This window comes from Pygocentrus nattereri, chromosome 1 (assembly GCF_015220715.1).
Source record: "Pygocentrus nattereri isolate fPygNat1 chromosome 1, fPygNat1.pri, whole genome shotgun sequence".
Lineage (NCBI taxonomy): Eukaryota > Metazoa > Chordata > Actinopteri > Characiformes > Serrasalmidae > Pygocentrus > Pygocentrus nattereri.
Window position 1 is genome coordinate 31259856 of NC_051211.1, and position 21662 is coordinate 31281517.

Sequence of the window (21662 nt, forward strand, 5' to 3'; positions counted from 1 at the left end):
TAGTAAGTCCACTCGTGAAATTTCCTCAGTACTAAATATTGCACATTCAACTGTCAGTGGTATCATAACAAAGTGGAAGCAACTGGGAAAGACAGCAACTCAGCCACAAACTGGTAGGTCACATAAAATGACAGCACGGGGTCAGCGGATGCTGAGGGGCATAGTGCGCAGAGGTCACCAACTTCATGACAAACTTCATGTGGCCTTCAGATTAGCTCAAGAACAGTGTAGAGAGCTTCATGTAATGGTTTTCATGGCCGAGCAGCTGTATCCGATTACATCACCAAGCGCAATGCCAAGCATCAAATGCAGTGGTGTAAAGTGTCATCACTGGACTCTAGAGCAGTGGAGACGTGTTCTCTAGAGTGACGAATCATGATTCTCCAACTGGCAATCCAATGGACAAGTCTGGGTTTGGCGGTTGCCAGGAGAATGGTCCTTGTCTGACTGTATTGTGCCAAGTGTAAAGTTTGGTGGAGGGGGGATCACGGTGTGGGGTTGTTTTTAAGGAGTTGGGCTCGGCCCCTTAGTTCCAGTGTAAGGAACTCTTAATGCTTCAGCAGATGAAGAGATTTTGGACAATTTCATGCTCCAAACTTTGTGGAACAGTTTGGGGACGGCCCCTTCCTGTTTCAACATGACTGCGCACCAGTGTACAAAGCAAGTTCCAGAAAGACATGGATGAGCAAGTTTGGTGTGAAAAAACTTGATTAGCCTGCACAGAGTCCTGACCTCAACCCGAGTCCTAACCTCAATCTGATAGAACACCTTTGGGATGAATTAGAGTGGAGACTGCGAGCCAGGCCTTCTTGTCCAAAACCAGTGTCTGACCTCATAATGGAATAATGGTCAAATATTCCCATAAACACAGTCCTAACCCTTGTGGAAAGTCTTCCCAGAAGAGTCGAAGCTGTTATAGCTGTAAAGGGTGGGCCAACATCATATTAAACCCTATAGAATGGGATTTCACTCAATTTCATATGCGTGTGAAGGCAGACAAGCAAATACTTTTGGCAATATAGTATAGATACTCACAGATGAATGGAAAGTCTTATGCTGTGTTCAGACTGACAGAACAAACCCAGTTTTTGGCACATCCAGGTTGTATCTAGAATGATTTTTGATAGTTTAGACAGCTAAAAACCGCATGGAATCTGATTTCTGCAAATCAGACCCAAACCCCATTTGGAGGTGGTTTGAAATGCGATTCCAATCGGATTTTTACAGATGCTTCTCAGTCTGGACATAGCGGCCACTCACATTAGATTTCAAAGTGTCTTTGTCACTCACAACACAACAAACAATTACAATGTCAGATCCAGAGTGATGGAAGTGCAGGGACTCAAGCGAAGGGTCTAAGATTCATGCGTATGCCAGAGAACATTTATTTATTCTTATTCATGAGAGAGATAAAAAGAGAAAGTGAGACAGTGAGGAGGTAGAGAGAAAGAGTAATAAACATGAAGGAGAGAGAGAGAGAGAGAGAGAGAGAGAGAGAGAGAGAGAGAGAGAGGAGAGAATTCTCTATCACATAAAAGCCCCTCAGCAGCTCTGAACTTTATGACAGTTCACATCATTAATCCACTGATGCTTAGTGACCCTCTACACTTAATTACATAAAGCACCGAACACAGTGTCTCGATGTGTGGAACTGAAGACCTAAAGCAAATTCTTATCAACGTCTGTTTATAGCCCCTCACTGTGCCCTTAAATCTCCTTAAAACCCACTGCAGAGTGTTTAAAAATGTGTGCATTACAGGTCAGGGTGAAGATCTGACAGAGAAATGATTCACTGAGCAACATTCACCCTCAGGGCACACTTAAATCATACCGCCTCTAACACATGCATGAGTAAACACTCTAGTGTGCTAGCACCAAAATGATACAGCTGCAGAACAGGGCCTGGACCCAGAGCAGAGATGATATAACTAGGCCTGCAACAAAGGATATGTGTCATATTTAAAATTATAGATTATGACTAGTTAATCAAGTTCTGCAATGTATTTTCTGATGCATATTCAGTATTTTGGTTTCTTTCTCTTTAAAGTGGCAGGTTTTCTTCCACTGCTTGCCACTAAAATACAAGACAATCTTGTCCACCCATGATTATAGCACAATAAAATGTTGTAAACAATGTAATTTATAAAAGCAGGACAGGTCAGTGTGTCATTTCTGAATTCTGTTTAATTTGAATACATAATATACACAAACATTAACTTCATAACTGTGGATTACGACACAGGTGCATCAGTAGCATCAGCGCATCCTCAATTACACATTTACTTTGTTTTACCCTGGTCAAAGTGTGATATCAGTGGAAGATTTTATGGAAAGTCTCTCTCAAAACTGTCATCAATAAAACTAAAGTGCATGTCAAGTCCAGTTGCCGAAATGCTTTCATTAACTTTCAATTATTCTTCAAAGTGAATGTTTCAGAAATGCTCTTCAAATAAATTTTGTTTTAGGTGCACTCAATATACAAAATCCATTGAATGAAAACTTTAAAATACTTTGTACGAAGACAGTGATCCAGGAGAAAAGAAATGTCTTGGCTTGTTTGTCAACAGAATATGGTAAAGGTTTTGTTACCAAGCCTCATCGACTGTTTACAACTTGAGGCTTAAAACTCAAGCATTGATAGTTGTGGTTATATGTCCATTACTGTCTACAAACGCAGGGCATGCCACAATAATGGACTAAAAAATAGCTTCAGACGATTTCAGTATTGCATTTGGAACACTAGAAACAACTGTCAGCCAAGACAGATGGAGACACGTACTTCAGACAGACTTATTCCATCAGCAGCTGTGGACTTACCATTGCTTAGTGGTGAGTACATGCATTTATGTAATTTAACATTACTGTTGTTTGGTGCAAGTAACAGGTGTACCTTTTGCACACTTTTATGAAGGTGTGGTGACACAGTGTGAATCTTGAATATAAATCCAAGAGCTTGTCTTTTATCGAACATAACACATTTCTTCTCACATCACTTTCACTCAAGCTGTATTGTCACAACTTTTTTTTCTATATTTAATTTTACCACGTTATGTGTTCTTAGCAAAAACAACACACTACATGTTTAATTGGAGGTTTTGGGGGGACTTCAGTGATGACAACTTACAATCATGGGGCTAATGACAGGCCTGCTGTCCATTGGACAGTGTTGACTTGCACACCGTTGCCCCCAACCTTGAGCTCCATCTTTATGAAATGTTAGATTAGTTAGTATTACGGTGGAGTCAAGTCTAAGACCACACTGAAAATCTGGTATGTTTTCATTTAAACCTGGAAATAAACAACAGAATGTTTTAGAAGTTATGGCAATGAAATTGAAAAAGAAATACTCAAATTTTGCACTACTTCTGTCACTATTCAATTTGAAGCAAATTTGTGAAATTGATCATGTTGCTTTGAACTCCTGGCAAGGCAGCATGGTCTCCCATGCAGTCTTAAACCTATGCCAGCTGAGGCCTTTGTACAAAAAAGGTAATCTTTTTAGTCTTCTATTGATCTTCGTGTTCAGACAACTCTGAGGTGGATTTGATGTACTGATCAGTAACTTTTGCCCAAGCTTATGTTCATATCAGCTTAAGCACACACTGTCATCAAAGCAAAAGGGGAACATACTGTACCAAATACTAGGAAATTCTGAAATTCATGTAAATATTGAAATATTTCACATTTCAATCCAATTATTATGCTGACAATATCACTCGTAATGAGATGCAGAATAGAAGCATTTTGACCAGCAGCCTCAGATTTTGGGCCACACTTTAAGTCTACATTCTCACCCACAATTGTCTGGGTTGTCCCCAGACATTTTTGCCACAAGATCACATCTGGTTCTGTGAGAGTAACTGGTTAGGGGCCCCCAGGTAAACTGAGTCTGTGACCTGTAGTCTAGGATTAAACATTAAAAGACAAGAATGTTACACACCAATGCATTCTAGAATATTAAAAAAACAAAAGATAGTACATATTTCTTACAATGGCCCTTTCTAACAACATAATTTTCACCACAGTTCCGCCACGACTTTAAGCACAGTTGTGCTATTGTAATCTGATTAGATGCCAGGGATCATGGCAATTTATTAATGATTCTGATCGGCTAAATGGCTGTAATGTATGGATGTGTTCCCAGAGCGGTGTAGTGTGAGGTTCTGCAAGGTGTTAGAACATGCAATCCTCCGTGGAATGTGAACTGAGTCTGACTCTGTGATGAAGCAGTGAAATCCCACAGTGGTCTGTGATTCTATTAACACAGCTCTGATGCTATTAGCACAGTTTAGAACCGGAGCATGAACCCGGACACACTAGTTTACTGGCATCAGCTCAGTTGGCAAAGGCAGAGATGATCAGGGGAATTTAATTGGGGCATTCATCTCTGTAAATATGAATCCAGCAGAAAATATGTGTCCAGCTAGATAAAATGTCCAGCTTCCTGTCCTACACAACCATAGCCAGGTGAATTTATCAGCTTTATAGTGATTTATTCATCCTCTGACAGCATAGAATGTTTATATTATCAGTGTGAAAGTCATCACAATGACTGTGACCAAATTTCTCATTTTCATCCACTGTATTACTGAGTATGTTTCACATGTAGTGAGTAATGTGTTAAAAGCAGCAAAAACAAACATGGTTATTTCTGACTCATAGCTCACTCAAGCATGTGGAAATTGTGCATATCTAAACATTCACTCCATGCCATATTTGTGTTTGTAAGTAGGAGCCATTTTGTCATGATTTGAATTTGATGGAAACTTAATTTGCATATACTCATTGTTTGGGATTGACATAAATGGAAAAAAAGACTTGACAATGTCAATACAGAATGTAAATCAAATGCCACAGAATTTGTTATGGTTGGTCTAAAGTGATGAAATCCGTGCACAAACATCAAGCAGTGCCACTTTCATTCCATAGTCATTTGAGAGAGGAAAGCACCATGAAACCACACTAGCAGGAGCTCATGAATGCAAGTAGTTGTAGTCAAAACAAATATTAATATAATGCACATTTGCAGTCACAAATTCTTTGTATATGTAATAAGAGCTAACACACCCTAAAGAAGACTGTGGTCTTTGCAACCAACAGCTTGGCAGACTGCTAATAAACTAATCCAGCATACCGATTTCTTCATTACGCACTGATATGTTTACGATCCCATGATTTAAGAAATATTTATGTGATCTTACATGATATTTTTACACATCTTAAGAAAGATTTTAGAAAATGATAGGGCTCTCTAGTTTATGGAGCATTTCACAGAAAATGTCTTAGTGCTCTATGGCAGGGTTTCTCTGCTCTAGTACTAACTGTAAACACTCCTATGTGATAGTGTCGATGTGGATTTTTAAAAAATGATATTTTATTGTACGTATTGTGCATGTATAACCACCTGCATAGCAACGTTATTTAGAAATGACAACATTTGTTCAGCTCCAAAGATGTAGCATATTTTTAACACAATATTGTAGGGGTGTAATAATGCATCATAACATTGCAATGCAACACTGTGTGCATTGTGCATCGGGATGATGTGATGCATCATGGAGACAGGAACATTAATTATGCCATTTCATGCAATTGCATCGTTTTGAGCACCCAACACTCAAACACTCAGTCCAATCAACACCTCACTCTAGCACTTTCTCCTGCCTCCCACGTCTACTGTCATTATTAAGTTATACAACAGCATGATTATAGTCATTATACTTCATTTCTCCTTGTTCAAAATATTGTGAGGATTGTGAACCCAGTATCATGAACTGAATCAAGTGCTGACTGTATCAGTCCATCCCTACAATATCACAATAATTTTGTAAAATGTAATAAAAGGTTAGGTAATTACCATAATATACATTTTTATACCTGCTAAAAAACACAGCATAGACCAACATGACACCATCCAAGTCTAAGCTGGTTTGTGATGGTCTGGTGCTAGTTTAGCGGGTCACCAAGTAAAATCATGTTGACCAGCATACCAGCATCCAACACAGTATATCGCTATTGTCTGAAGGAAACCTTGTATCTCCAAAATGTACAGGAGAAGAAAAAAACCTACTTTACTTTTAATGTAAGTCTATGGAACCAGACATATTTTCAAGTCATTTTGGGCTGTTTGTTTTGGTCTATTCATCATGAGATTAACACACAATTGTAAAGGACAACAGGTATTTTCAAATTCTATCAAAAACAGGAACATGACAAAAATGGAGATACAAGGTTTTCTTCCGACAGCAGCGACATGCTTTTTTTGCTGGTGATCAGCCTTGCTGGTCTACGCTGTTTTTTTCTAGCAAAATAGCTGAGAGGCAAGCTCAGAGAACATGTACCAAAGGAATTGTCAATTTTCAGAAATGGACATTGAGGGGTTAACTTTGAGAGAAGCTCAGTCATTACGAATGGTCTCCAACGGCAGCAGTCTGTAACAAGCAATAGGTTTGGTTAGCACTGCAGTAATATGCTGTAGTAATAGGGGGCTTTAATGTTTCAGTATGAATCCAGGCTGTGCAGGTATCTGCCTGAAGCTTCTGTACACATTTATCTCTCATTATCAAGAGGTCAGACGAGCAGCATGAGTGATTTCTCTCTCTCATTCCCCCTTTCACTTTCTCCTTCTTTCAGCAGATCCCCCTTTGTGACTCATTCACTCCCTGTGTCTCACTTTCCATCATTCCTTTCCATGCTCCTTTTTCTTTCACTCTTTCCTTCTCACTGCTTAGCATAACAGCGCTGGTTTCCTGCAGGCCCGTGGTGAAAGCTAACTAAGAGAGCTATTTCAGACACATGCTATGAGCTTCAAAGCAGGAGACTGGATGTGAATGTGGTAGCTTTTTGTTCTACCTTGAAACACTGGCAGCCCCCAAGGCCTTCACTTTCACTAAGACTTAGCAAGCTAGCACTACCACAGTGTGCTAAAATTCATGCTAGCTTTTCAGAGGAAGAATCAGACATCTAATGTTCTATTAACATGCTGAGGATGTTAGGAAATTGCCGTCATCTGCATAATTGATTCACTTCGGTTACAGGAATAGGGAAATATTCATAGAGTTAACATTTTTATTAAAAAAGGAGAGCTTCTCAAGGATAGCCATTTTCAGCAGTCAGTTATAGTATGTCTATTTTTAAGAGCTCACTGTCAACATTTTTCTTCATGTGTATTTTTTTAATGTGTTTAGTCATCTTCTGATATTTGTGTGGATTTATGTACCAAAAACATAATTCAAAATTCATTTTGCATAGCCATTTTCCAGCTTATCTTTATCCCCTAAAATAAACAGGCTGTTTGTAAGACCAATATGAATAAGCTCTGTTCTGATTGCCCTGTATTACACCTCATTCAAAAAGCAGTCTAGGCAGAAACACTCCTTATAACTTCAGCAGGAATGGGCGGGGCTAAACAGCTTCAGGGTGAATTAACAATATATGTGGCATCATAAACGCAACTTTTTATAGCTTTGTTTTCGCTATATGGATACCACGGACTGAGCAATGAACAGAACATTTTAAAAATGTAACAATGTTTACAGAGTGCAACTTTTATTTTGAAAAAAGTGAGGATGATTCTCTTTTCCAACTTTCAAGGAAGTTCTTTCCTTCTCTGAAAAGAGGCAATGCAAGAAGATTGATAATCAAATTTCTGCTGCGTCATGGAGAGTTACTACAGATATGATTATGTCCTTGTCATCTTTGCTACATAAATCCAAGCTGCAGGTGATTTCCCATCCTCTTTGTCCCTGCATAACAGCACAGGAAATGAAACATGGCCAGCCAAAGACTGATGCCTCGTCTCAGCCACAGGTACTTATTTCAATTTCATCAGCAAAAAATGATAGTTTGTCAGCCAAGATGCTAAGTATTCTCGAAAACACTTGCTTAAATGTTTCTAACACTGTATGACACAATCTATAAACATGGACAAAGGTTAGCAACATGGCTAAAAACAGTAGCAGCCATCTGAAAGCCTGAATTTTGGCCACACTTTTGGCACAATTTTTGAAATGACATAAGCATGTCTATTTGAGATGAACAAACTCTACAGCAAAGTAGATTAACTACTTAACAAACCCACCATGGTTTGCGACAAGTGTGTGAATTAGGCATACAGCTGTCACCATGCTAATTAGCATGCTAAAAAGCCACCTTTACTAGTTAGCTGCATTAGCCTCATACTTTTAGCACTAAAATTAAACACAAAATCTTCAAGCGCCAAACATGTCTTGGCTACTTGGGTAAATAAAATAGATAAAATAGATCGTGACTTCGCAGCATGCACTACACTATGCTACCGATTGTTGGTGTAGCAGTGTGAAACTACAGGTTACACACATGTGTACTGCCTGGAAAGCATTGTATAAGGTAGCCTACAGTACATACATGTATTCAACTGTAAAATGTAATTTGTTAAATAGATAAATGAGTGTAGCTGACTAATTTTGATAAATTAGTTAACTCACTTTTCCATCTAATAGCCTACTTCATATTGTAGCTCACAGAACTCACTACACATTCACTTGCCTCTACATTAGCCTACCACAGCATTAATAAATGCAGCCTCATCAGACTTTCATAACTGACTTATAACTAGCCTGATGGCAGAGTGTCAGCATAAAGTGTAATTGATATTTCATTAATGATGGCTGACTATTGTCAGCTGACTGTTATTTTCCATATCTGGGGTGGCCAGAAAGATGGCCATGCTTTCTTCCAGGGAGGCACTGACTATGCCTGACCACCTCTTGGCTACAACTCTGGAGCAAAAGTCTTCTAGCATCTAGTCACAGCAGGCTTTAATCAAATTTTTCTGCAAGCTAAAATAATATCTTTAATGGTTTTACTGAAATATGGTGCTGTAGCCCTGAATAGAGGACAATAAAAGTTGAGCATCTTATTTTTTCAAACAATTTATTAACTAGAAAAACAGTGAGAGCTGTTTGTTAGCAGACAGACACGATAACCTTCCTTGAGAATTCCTCAAAACCTAATCAAAAGCAGATTTATTTGGGCTTTATTTAGTGTTGCTTAAAGAAACACTGTTATGTATTCATGTCTGTGAAAATATTCGTGATTGATTCATTGACCCAGAATGGATGAATTTTTGTATATGAACTGATTATAAAATAGCTCCTAATCAATCACACCTGCATTTGATGGCACTGCATGCACATGACAACACTGGTAGCATTGAAGCTTCTACCACCAGGCCTGAAAAAAATCTAGCAGAAACACACTGATCAAAACTAGTCAACTGAGTGCAACCAGTCAGCATAATGTTGGTGAGGAGGGGCAGGACTTATATCATGGACTCACAGTCAAATGACTGGACTTTTTACTGAAGAGTTTATCAGTTCTAGAGCTTGTGATTTTTTTTAGAAAATTGAGAAAAACCTGGACCTCAGAACTGAAAATGGTATTAAATTGTAAAAAAATATGTTTATTAATGCACATCTACATACAGGTTAGCAAATCATTTTAACCCACAAAAGAACAGCTGCCTGGTGTGTGTGTGTGTATGTCTGGAGTTACATCACCAGTACTGCTCATATATAGGACAAGCTTTAAGAAAAAAACTTACTTTTCAATTCACATTTCAGACTGGTACACATAAACACATTACCATGGAGACTGGTACACAAAGCTCCACAGCAGAAAAGACTATAACCTTATCTCTTACAAAAAGCCATACATCACATTATCTCTCAGTGAGTGAGTGTGCATAACATGACGTCTAGGTCAACATGATTATGTAATCTACTTTCACACTATAAATACTAACTGTGCAGCCCACATGGTGTTACCTGCCTACATTGCATTGTACATTGGAGAGAAAGAGAGAGAGAGAGAGAGAGAGAGAGACAGAGAGAAACAGTACTGTAATGGACAAGAAACACTGCAGAGTGTACTCAGGGGTGGACAATTTGGGAAAAAATATTGTACTATATCATGGTACTTCAAGACATTTTCACAATGCATCATGATATTTAGTTCTTCGGAGATCTAATAAGTTGGAACAGGCAAAATAGAACCTGTAGTGTCACACATAATAATAATAATAATAATAATAATAATAATAACAATAAACCTTCAACTACAGTGATTTTTATGTTTTACAACATGCAAAGCCTAATTATGCTCTTGTTGTAATGAAACGTAGTACTGATGAGATCGACGATATGCTCAGAAAAACATATTGTGACATAATTTATCACAATAACAATAAAATATCATCATAAAGCCCATTGATGCCCATGCCCAGATGATGTACTACAAAAACATGGAATTTAACATCCTGTTTAGACTATGTTGATTCATCTGACTTGCACCTGGACTGTAACCTCTCAAGATTTTAATCACCCGCATTTACACTAGGTAAATGCGTCTTGGTGAGTGAGACTGAAATCTGATGGTTATATGGTGCACCATATGCAACTCAGGTCATATGTACTGACCAATTGTTTGTGCTCAACCTCATTTTCATTCATTTTTTACATTTTTACAGACTGTGTCCAGTCAATAAAAATTCCATAAAATTAACCGTATAAATAAGCACAGGTCATAATAAGCCCATGAGAATTGACAAGTTATTAAAAATGCTATCATAATCTGTGGAAAATGTGTTTCTCAACTTGAAGTGTTTACTTGTGTTCTCTGTGGCTTAAATCAGGCTGATGTGTACTGTCCTATGTCACATGCACAATTCAGAACATGTAACAATTACAAAAAAGTTTGGGTTTCTGCAGTGATGTTGAACGTTGGTGTCTGTGAATTCCCAAGCTAATTACAATGTTAGTGACACAGGGCTCTCACTACAGACAGCAAGACAGCAAGATAAATGGTGAGGGTAAACAGTATAACAGCTAAATTATATGCTTTTACTCATTTTCTGCTCTTTCTGGAGTAAAGGCAGAGTGTAAATGGAGTAGCAAAGGTGATTACTTTTATTATTTTCTTAGCCAGGCGACCTGTACTACTAAAGCTGAACGACAAATTCTGTCTAACTTTAAACACTGGATGAGAAATTATATGTATCATGTGACCCCAGAAAAAAATTGCTTCATGTTATTCCTGCACCTCATGATGCTTTGAGTAACTTATGGACAGAATTTCTAGTACAATCGATAAATATGTTAAATGATTGACATAATACACTCACACACAATCCTTCTTGGTTGCGGCAGATTCACATAATGAATAATAATAAATAATCTTTATTGATAGAATGCTTGAATGTTTTTATGCAGACATTTCATTTGAACTTTTTAATTTTGTTTACAGTCACTGCCAAAACCATGAATAGTACACTTAACACACACTTTTCTTTTACATACATAAATATATTTACTCCCTTTAGTCTAACAAAAAGCTGTTGATGATGCTCATTTCTCCTAGTGATGACAGTTTTTCATCTGTGGCCAGTTAGCATCAAGTTAGCAGGGTTAGCTTGGCACTGCACTAGATTCTGGTGTCATCTTTAATTTAAATACAGACATTTTCAGCTCGTAACAGGCATGCACATAACATATTCTTAATTATGTTGCAGTTTTACATGAACCCCTTCTTTAAAGATTTGAACTCTTTTATTATGGGAGTGTCAGCCTGCTGGCCAATTAGATTCCTACTCTAATATATATCCTGTTATAAAGAGAAAATAAAGTATAAACAAGTTAAAGAGAGTATTTTAGCAGCAACCAGTGATGTTCAATTCATCATATGGCAGTGATTCTAACTCTAACAGCTAGTCTATTTCAAAGAATGATTATAAAGCCACACTGTGTTCTGAGGCACTACGCTTTCTTGACGAGTTTTTGCTTGTAATTTTCCTGTTCTTGTCATGCTTTCTGTAGTGGCAGCTACAAATTAAATGTTGTCCCAGAATGTCTTACGGACATAAAATGATAACTAGATAAATCAACTTCAAGCATAAGTACACTTTGTTTTCCTTTGCTAAAAACATTGAGAAGTGCCTGTTTCCTTCCCAACTGGATAGTTCAGCTATAATCTTGAAATACAGTGGTCACATGAAAAATACGGTGGATATGCCTTCATTTTCATACTACCTGGCAGCCTGGTATTCCTTAAAACCAATCACATATTATGCTTGTTTTTATAGATATATTCACTGAATGGTATAATGATACAATTACGGTGCAGTGGTGCAGTACAGACTGGGTGCAATGTAGTTGGGAGGGTTTTAATTTTCTTTTTCTTATTTCCTTTTTTCTTATCTCCTTTATTGTCCAAAAACAATAAAAGACCATGGATAAAAAAGACAGCTGCTGCCTCAAAAGGCAAAATTTGCATGCTGTTATCCATCGCATTTCACTGGCTTTACAACAATGTTAACAAGAAGATGACTGTTTAGAATAATTAGCCTCCTTTATTTGTCATCTTGGTCATAAACTAAATGCAATAAAACTTGTATTATAGAGAGACAGTGAATAACACTTTGGTAATTTGGTAAAAGAGTAAAGATTGTGTTTTAACTAGCTTTAAATGATGATGGTTACTGATTCAAATTTACTGGAGAAACTCACATGAAGCATTACATTACATTACAGTACATTTAGCAGACGCTTTTATCCAAAGCGACTTACAAATAATGAGGTACATAGAACAAACATAGTCAGGCCTTAAAGGAGGCCAAAGGGTAATAGCGGGGTAGAGAAGGGAAGGAGGGCAAGAAGGAGATGGCACAAGGAGCAGTGATGCTTCCAGGGGGTGTTTTTCCTCATATGCAGAAAGTCGGCACTGTCACAGTATTGTGAGGGGTTTCAGTTGCCATATGTTCACATGTATTATCTTTATGCACATAATTTTGATACTCAAGACGTATGAAACAACAAGTGTAAACAGGGTTGAAAGGTGTGACACTGCACACAATATGTACACTCAGCAGCTGCATGTAGAGGAAGAGGAGGAGCCACCAGAGGATGCTGCAGTTTGAAATGTTCAATACTGTCGCCATGGTAAATGAGCATACCTGTAAACCTAATCCTAATTAAATAAATAGGAGGCGGATGATAGAAAACCTGTAGAATTTGGTTAAAACCATAAACCTCCACACACCCCTCAAGGTTTTTAACTCTCATTATTTATATAAATACAGTTTTACTTTTTTCCCCTTTCAGTACTGTTATTGTTGCTTTTAAAATAGAGCTGCCAGTATTTTATTATTATTATTGTTTTGAAAAAGACAGAATTACTCGTTTTAATATTCTATGCTTTTTTTGTATCGTTTTCATGGGACTGCAGATTTCAAGCTAGAACATTGCAGGATCATAGAGTTCATATTGGAGTAGTACGCTTGTGCTTTTAGGATTGAACACACATACAGTTCCTGTACAATTTTCAAAGAAATGAAGGGCAGAATGTTGAGAAAATTCTGATCTAATTGGCACAAATGTCACATACACTTCTCACTCATTACACACAATTTTCAATTCTGAGGTAAAGTTTCAATCTGACTTTCAATATTCTTCTTCTTCTTTCGGCTGCTCCCTTTAGGGGTCGCCACAGCGGATCATCTGCCTCCATCTTGCCCTATCCACTGCCTCCTCTACTTTTACACCAACCATCTCCATGTCCACCTTCACTACATCCATTAACCTTCTCTGAGGTCTACCTCTTCTCCTTCTACCCGGCAGCTCCATCTCCAACATTCTTTGACCAATATATCCACTATTCCTCCTCAACACATGTCCAAACCATCTCAACCTGGCCTCTCTGGCTTTATCTCCAAACTGCTCCACCTTCACTGTCCCCCTGATCTGCTCATTTCTAATCTTGTCCAGCCTTGTCACTCCCAACGAAAATCTAAGCATCTTCATCTCCGCCACCTCCAGCTCAGCCTTCTGTCTTTTAGACAGAGCCACAGTCTCCAAACGATACATCATAGCAGGACGCACTACTGTCTTGTAAACCTTCCCTTTCACTCTTGCTGCTATCCTTCTGTCACACATCAGCCCTGATACCCGTCTCCACCCACTCCATCCTGCCTGCACCCTCTTCTACACCTCTTTTCTACACTGTCTATTGCTCTGGATGGTTGACCCAAGATATTTGAAGTTATCCACCTTTACGACCTCTACTCCTTGCATCTTCACCTTTCCACCTGCCTCCCTCTCATTCACACACATGTATTCCGTCTTATCTCTACTGACCTTCATTCCTCTCCTCTCCAGTGCAAACCTCCACCTCTCCAGATTCTCTTCCACCTGCTCTCTACTCTCACCACAGTTTACAATGTCATCTGCAAACATCATGGTCCATGGAGCCTCCTGCCTGACCTCATCTGTCAACCTGTCCATCACCATTGCAAACAAGAAGGGGCTCAAAGCTGATCCCTGATGTAACCCTACCTTCACCTTGAAACCATTTGTCACTCCAACTGCACACCTCACCACTGTCTCACTATCCTCATACATGTCCTGCACCACCCTAACATACTTTTCAGCTACACCTGACTTCCTCATACAGTACCACAGTTCCTCTCTTGGCACCCTATCATATGCCTTCTCTAGATCCACAAAGACACAATGTAGCTCCTTCTGACCTTCTCTGTACTTCTCTACCAACACTCTCAATGCATAAATTGCATCTGTGGTACTCTTTCTGGACATGAAACCAAACTGCTGCTCACTGATCTGGACGTCTCGCCTTAGCCTTGCTTCAACAACTCTTTCCCATACCTTCATGGTGTGGCTCATCAACTTTATACCTCTGTAGTTACTGCACATCACCCTTGTTCTTAAAAATGGGGACAATCTGACTTTCAATATTATATGTGTTAAAATTCTCTCAGCAGTACAGAGCTCCAATTCTATACTACACAGATTGGTTTGGCTCAGACAAATAAAATTTCTTCAGTAACTTTTCCTATCATAAAAGACAGTAAATGAAAGACACCATGAAGAGAGTGAGGAAGCTGAAGATCTTGCTGAATTCTTCAATATAACCCAGTAGCCTCAAGCTCAACAGGAAGCCACACTGTTTAATAATTACACAGCTCAGCAATCAGTCTCCATCTTCAGCATGTGCTTCTGATAAACACAAGGGCAGATAAATCTGTCTTTCTAAACTCCATTATCTCTCTCTCCCTGTTTTATTCTCATTCTCTCAGGCGTTCCTGACAGAAAGGGCATAACCCCCAGTGCTTTGCCTCCTCCTGAGGGACTAGGGGGGAACCAGATGTGTTTCACATCTGCAAAACTGCTTCACTGAATGACCTTGTAGCTGCTCTAAGCTTCTAGAGCCATGCACACACAAATGCAAACATATTTACAGATTTTCCCATTGAACTATGCACTGTATAACTATGTAATTTGCCAGCTTACAATGACAGTTCAACTGTACAAATCAAATGTACATTTTCCACCCCCTTACCCCAAATGTAGTCCATCAGACAAGGTTTGCTTTGCTTCTAAATTGTACATTGGAGCTACAACAGTAGTGTAGCTAGTGAGTAATTGAAGCTTAATAGCATGGTGTTAACTGCATTCCTAAATTATAAAGCATGCCACCCTCAGTCTCAAATGGACTTGCTTATGTGGTTTCCAAAACAGGTATACATGTATGTTATTTGTCTGTATATTTGGCAATTTAGATAACAGCAAAAGCAAGTCTGTAATGACTTATGCAAGACATTTGTACAATACTAATTGGTATGCTAATAAGCTTCCAGTAGCTGCGTTAGCCTCATAGCTCAAGCAAAACCACAGAAGCAAACTCTGGACAGCAAACATGTCCTTGCTAACTGCTTACATTTGGAGTAAAGGGGAAAATTAGATATTTCTCTGAAGTATTACTAGTTATATATCTCTGTTTATCCTTTACATATTTTTGCAACCAACTGACCAGCAGCCTGCTTCTCAGTGTTAGGTAGAAGTCCAATGCAGCACACACCCAGAAATCCTCCATAGAAGCAAACTTCTGACACCAAGCATGTCTTTGCTAGGGAACTTACATTAGGGTTAAAACTGCGTATTCCACTCAAAATGCCATTATATCCTATAGCTGGACCTGGATTCTGTGGGCTCCAATTGTTCCGCCACAGCTCACAGATTTCTCCAGTGGAAATACTCCTGGATCAAGTTGAAAAATGTTCAGCTTCAGTGGACAAGCTTGTCATGTGCCACCTCTGACAGAATTACCAATCAAAGATAGTGGGGAAAAACTCAATCAGAGAGCACACAAAGGCCTGCACAGCGGCAAAGCTCAAAGATAAATATTGAGATAAATACTGACATAAAAAATTAACCATATTCTACACTGCTATCTTTATGGGTTGTTAAAAGACCTTGATAAATATTCGACGAGTACCTCTCACTACTGTAGCTTGGTAGGTAATTTACTTTAATGTAAAAATACAGTGCTGTCACTTTGCTTGCTAGCTGTGGTGTTCAATGCTAACACTGTTAATGTTTACATGGGCTGAGAAAGAATAATGAACTCTGGATTTTGTCTCCCTGCCTTTCTCCTCCAAAAAGAGGCACAATCAATTACATTGGATTTAGTCTGTCCACTCAGTATTAAGTGTGATGTGGTGTCTGCCTATGAAGATCTGCTCCACTCCATCTCAGCTTTGCAGAACTTGAAACAGGCAGTTCAGACAAAGATTTTTGCAGGAATACCCTTCACTATTTGAGTGCTGCGTAAAGAGGAAAACTGTCTAAATGTAACTTTTTGCTGAGCTACCATTTTAAAATCATTAAAATTGCTAACTACAATAATTTTGCCTAATAAGGCCCTGCCCCACCGTTTTATGTGTGTGGATCCTCCAAAAGTCAGAAAATGTATAAATACTGTATCTGACCATTTTCTCTGACGTTTAGCTTTAAAAGTAAAAAGCAGACAACTATTGCTGCGTTCTGCTAAACTCAGCAGGGGGAAGTCAGAGCTTGGAATTACATCATTTTCAACCTCTGCATAGTCACGCTACAAAGTGGGGAAAACATGGACTCCTTCGTGAATGTGAGTATAGTTACCATCAAACCAGCCAGCTGACATACATATATGGGTGATAACTTTAATGTTCTGATGTATCTACCCTTTCAAAACAGCATCTTTATGGCCAATGTTAGTGATTTCACCAACGAGTTTTGTCCATATGTGAGAAATGGTACTAATTACTGTTGATGGTATGAGCAGCCACGTTGATATAAAGTCTAACGTTCAACTCAGAGTTGGGGACACCTTCCTGACTTCTCAGATGAGGGTGGTTTTTTTAGTCAGCATAACGCGGCATAATGAGACGAAATGTTGACCCCAAGATATGACAAAAAGTTTTTCAGCATCTTTTGTGTTTGCCTTGCTAATACAGTGAGCGCCACAATTCATATCAAGTGTAGAACAACAAATAAGGCTTCACCTGGGTTACTGCAGACTTCAAAAGAAAATAAAGGAGCATAAAATATTTAAGGACCTGTATAAAGTCTTACTGCATACTCCAGACAGGTGGGGAAGGTCATTGTCTGAGTGTGTTTGAACAGAAGCACATGTATTATTGATCAGGTGTGATTTATTGTGCAGTGTCAACCCCACAAGGTGTCTAGCCAAGACGTTTGACTCGCCAATTCTTTTTTATTCATTAAATGAGTAGTCTCAATGGCTCAGGGGTGCACACAGGCCCTAGTTTCCATTTAAAAATAACTACAATAACGGGCTTAGGCAAATAACCAATTTGCATTGTTTTCCATGTAGTTATTCTGTCAATAAGCCTCAGGATGCTATAAGCCTGGAAATTTAGGGGTTTCACCCTAATTTACCTAACGTATTATCAGTGACCCATTTGTCATGTTTGTGTTTGTCCCTTTTAACTGAATACATTTTTACCTAATTAAATTCCTGTATAAAAGCAGCTCCATGCTGCCTTTATTGTTTACTGCTCTGAGCTGGTGCTGAATCGTGATTCTTATTTTAGAATAAAAAAATACTGAAGCCCAATACCCACACACACACACACACACACACACAAAACAAAGCACATTCGATTTGGCTGTCACTCCAACATCTCTCAGCGTACTCTCAGATTCTTCATTAAAACGGGTGATATTTAAGCATCATTAAACCGAGCCTGTACTGAAGTGGGTTTAACCTGTAGTTGGCTAACTACACTAGAATTTGTGTCGTCCAGCACCACAGAGCATTACTATTTTTATCGTTATGTCACTAACACCAGACATTCGAATTTGTGCTCTCAGACATGACTTTTTATCCTTAACTAGAGCTTAAAACACAGAACAGAATCATTTTTGGCTTTCTCTCACTCCAACACCAATCAGTCAATTTTGCGCTGTCCAATATAAGATTTTAATCATGTACACTTGTGAAAACAGAGGACCAGTTGGTTGAATCAAATGTGTACTGGAGTGTTTGGATCTCATTAGCTAATATAGTTAGGAGACAGAAGCTAGCTAGGATGCTGCAGCTCCAAATACCACTGAACACGTTTAATTTCAGCTTTCTGTTCCTCTAACAGCAGCTGCTTGACACTTCCTCGAGTGATCGTCATATTAACATGTGTCAATAAAGCTTTTGTTAGTCAGAGGCGAACTGAACTTATTTGATTGCTTTTGAATTGAAAATAGCGCAGGACACTGTGGCAAAATGGACTGGTGAAATAGACTACCAAACATTTTTGAGGGCCTGTTTAGCAGCTTTTAGCAGCTGGAATGATTACCCTCCATGCTCAGAACAGTTCAGCCCTGCAGTGGAAATTAGGCTATTCAAAACTGTTACTGATAACACCCTAGAGGTGTAGCTGTTTACCCCTTTTACAGGTCTGTGTAGTTTCTGGCCCACAGTTCAGTTTGCATCACAGTTATTTAACATGAAAAATTTATCAAACTTTGTACCTCAGATTTTTTTTTGCTTATTACACCAAGTTAAATGCAAGACACAACCCATTACTTTTACATTTTTTAAAAATATTTTTTCAAAACAAAGTGCAAAACAAGTAAAATATATGTTAACATTAATAAGTAGAATGAAACATCAACTAGAATAAAAATGTAAACATCAAGAGGTAGAGCAATTATACCTATTAAAGAGTATAAATACATGAAAAAAAAACATTACGCAAAATATGGGATTATTTAACCATCACTTGGCTTTCAAGTTTTCTTTTTATCAAGTGATTAGCTGGTAGAACAACCTGAGCTATCTGTTCAGCTGTCTGTCATGATTGCAATGATATTGATTTAATTCATTTTTCAATACAGAAAAAATAAAAAGTACCTGAAAATGTTACTATAATATAAAAGTACAATAGTTAGAATGCCAATGAGATGATCAGTCTGATCAATGCACACTTGGTTTATATTAGCTATGCTAGGCTGTGTTAGCCACAAGCTAATAAGTTAGCCCTAAGATAACACATCCCAGATATCAAGCATATATCCCCCTCGGACCACACGGGTTCTCATACTGCATACAAGGTCTAACTAGTTTTTAATCTCCTCAAACAGATTCTGAATGCATGTAGCCTTTTATTTTGGAAAATAAACGAAGACAAATCTTACAAACTACTGAGAGGAAAAAGATGGCCAACACGGAGAGATCTAAAGTCAGACATGACAGACAAACCAGAATCAAACAAGCGAGATCAAACATCCAAACATTACAAACAACACCACAATCAGAGCAACAATTCAAACAAAGACCAGCAACCAGACAGGGGGAAAACACAGAGCTTAAATACATAAGGGTAAACGAGGGACACGTGGAAACCCAGGTGCAGACAATCAGGGGTGGAGTCACGAAACAAGGGCCCGGACTGGGGAGTAAACACCACGAGCACATGGACAGGACTGGGAAGTAAACACCACGAGCACATGGACAGGACTGGGAGGGGCCAATCGTGACACTTTGCCACTTCATGTCTGATTTTGCTATTAAAATTATGTACTTAACTAATTTACAAAAGATAGAACTAAAGAAAGAAATGAAAGAAAAACTGAGTAAATTGAACTGTGAGTGGAAAATGAGTGATTAAAAGTTGGATTTTTGTGTAACCCTCTGGTTAACCACCAATAGGCTGCCCTTTCACAGGTTTAACGTACATCATATCTGTTATACTGGTATACCACAAATTAAGCGCACATAACATACAAAATATTCAAACCACACTAATATTAGTGTCTTTAGCTAAGTGGCTGAGTCATGAATGTTCGCACATTTCAAATGAAAATGAAAACGCAGCAGATCGTTGATCAAAACAAAACAGTGGAAATAAAGAAATGGCCAGTCTTTTGGGGTTAGTCCTAACCTAACATGGGCACCAGAGCAACTGCCACAATCCGTTTCCTCTCTTACTGCCTCAGAAGTTGGTCAGCTGAATCAGATGACCTCCCTGTTGCAGCTTTGTGCACGAAACAAGCAAGGGATCCGCTGATACTGCAGCATGAAGGCCTGTAATGTTTTCCAAATTCCAGTGACTTGCATACTTATTGTGAATTTTTTTACCTTAGCATTAGCAAGGTACAGAGTCAGCAATGTAAGCTTGTATTGCTTTGGAAATGAACACTGAACCAGCCTCTATCCATTTTAATGAGGTAAACAAATCAGTTTGTGCAGAGAAGAGACAATGTTTACAGAAGCTTTACAAAGACTGTGATTACACATAAAGTTGTCAGCATAGTCTCAGAAAGCTGAAAATAGCAAAAAAAAAAAAAAACCACACATCTACAGGGAAACACAAACTAACACAGGCCAGTGGGAGCAAATTGAAATCCAAACCTAGTACACCCTGGACACCGGAGCTGTGGTTTAGGTCAGTGTGTGTGAAGTAGTGACCGCAGCGCTATGTGAGTCAGAGTAAGTCCCTCTCTATTACTGAGCAGATTGGAAATCACATCCCACAGCTCCATTTCAGAGACAGAGATTTAATAACAAGGACATCAGTCAGAGTCTGCCAGAAATGGCGTAGCCACACACACATACACATACACACACACACACACACACACACACACACACACACACACACTTACTGTTTTTTTTTCTTATGCAGGTTTCCTATTGAATGCTGTTGCATTTTACAGGTTTTGAATACTCGTTGATATTACTTGAATACTCAGTATTTATGCTTCATAATTTACAATCAAGTAAGTTTGTTATTGTACATATATCTAGTAAACAGCACTGCTGCATAAAGATGTAACCTATATCAGTTCTATTGCATTCTGTTTCATTTATGAGTTTCATATCTAGATGCTAACAGTGGAATGAATTCAGTTCATAGTTTCATTCATCACCATCATGGTTTTAGTTAGAGCTTTTTTCCAGACAAATTTCAAAGTACAGATTTCATTCCCATGAGTGATGGACTTAGAATTAAGTAGTGATTAATCTAAATGTGAGCAGTGCACACGAACAGTTAAACACTTTATAGAATAAAACTGTGAGATATATATGTTAATATGTTGATTTTTTAGATTGTCTTTGTAAAATAGACTGTCAAGAGACTGTATTGTCCTACCCATGTACATCTGCGCCTGGTTTTAGTATCAGTGAACAGCATGGCTTTCGCTAACCATGGCATATTCCCGCCAGGAATTCACTGTGTAGTTTTAGTCCGTTTTACAACACACACAAACACAATCGCTTCCATATTATGGGTGGACGCATGTAGGCTAACAAAAAAAGTTGACGTAGTA

At 38.5% G+C, this 21662-nt stretch overlaps 1 protein-coding gene across 2 annotated transcripts in view; it reads right to left on the reverse strand.

Moving 5' to 3' along the window:
* The window catches only part of lin7a (lin-7 homolog A (C. elegans)), an 86931-nt gene that overhangs the window by 47921 nt on the left and 17348 nt on the right, over positions 1 to 21662 (reverse strand). The window lies entirely within an intron of this gene.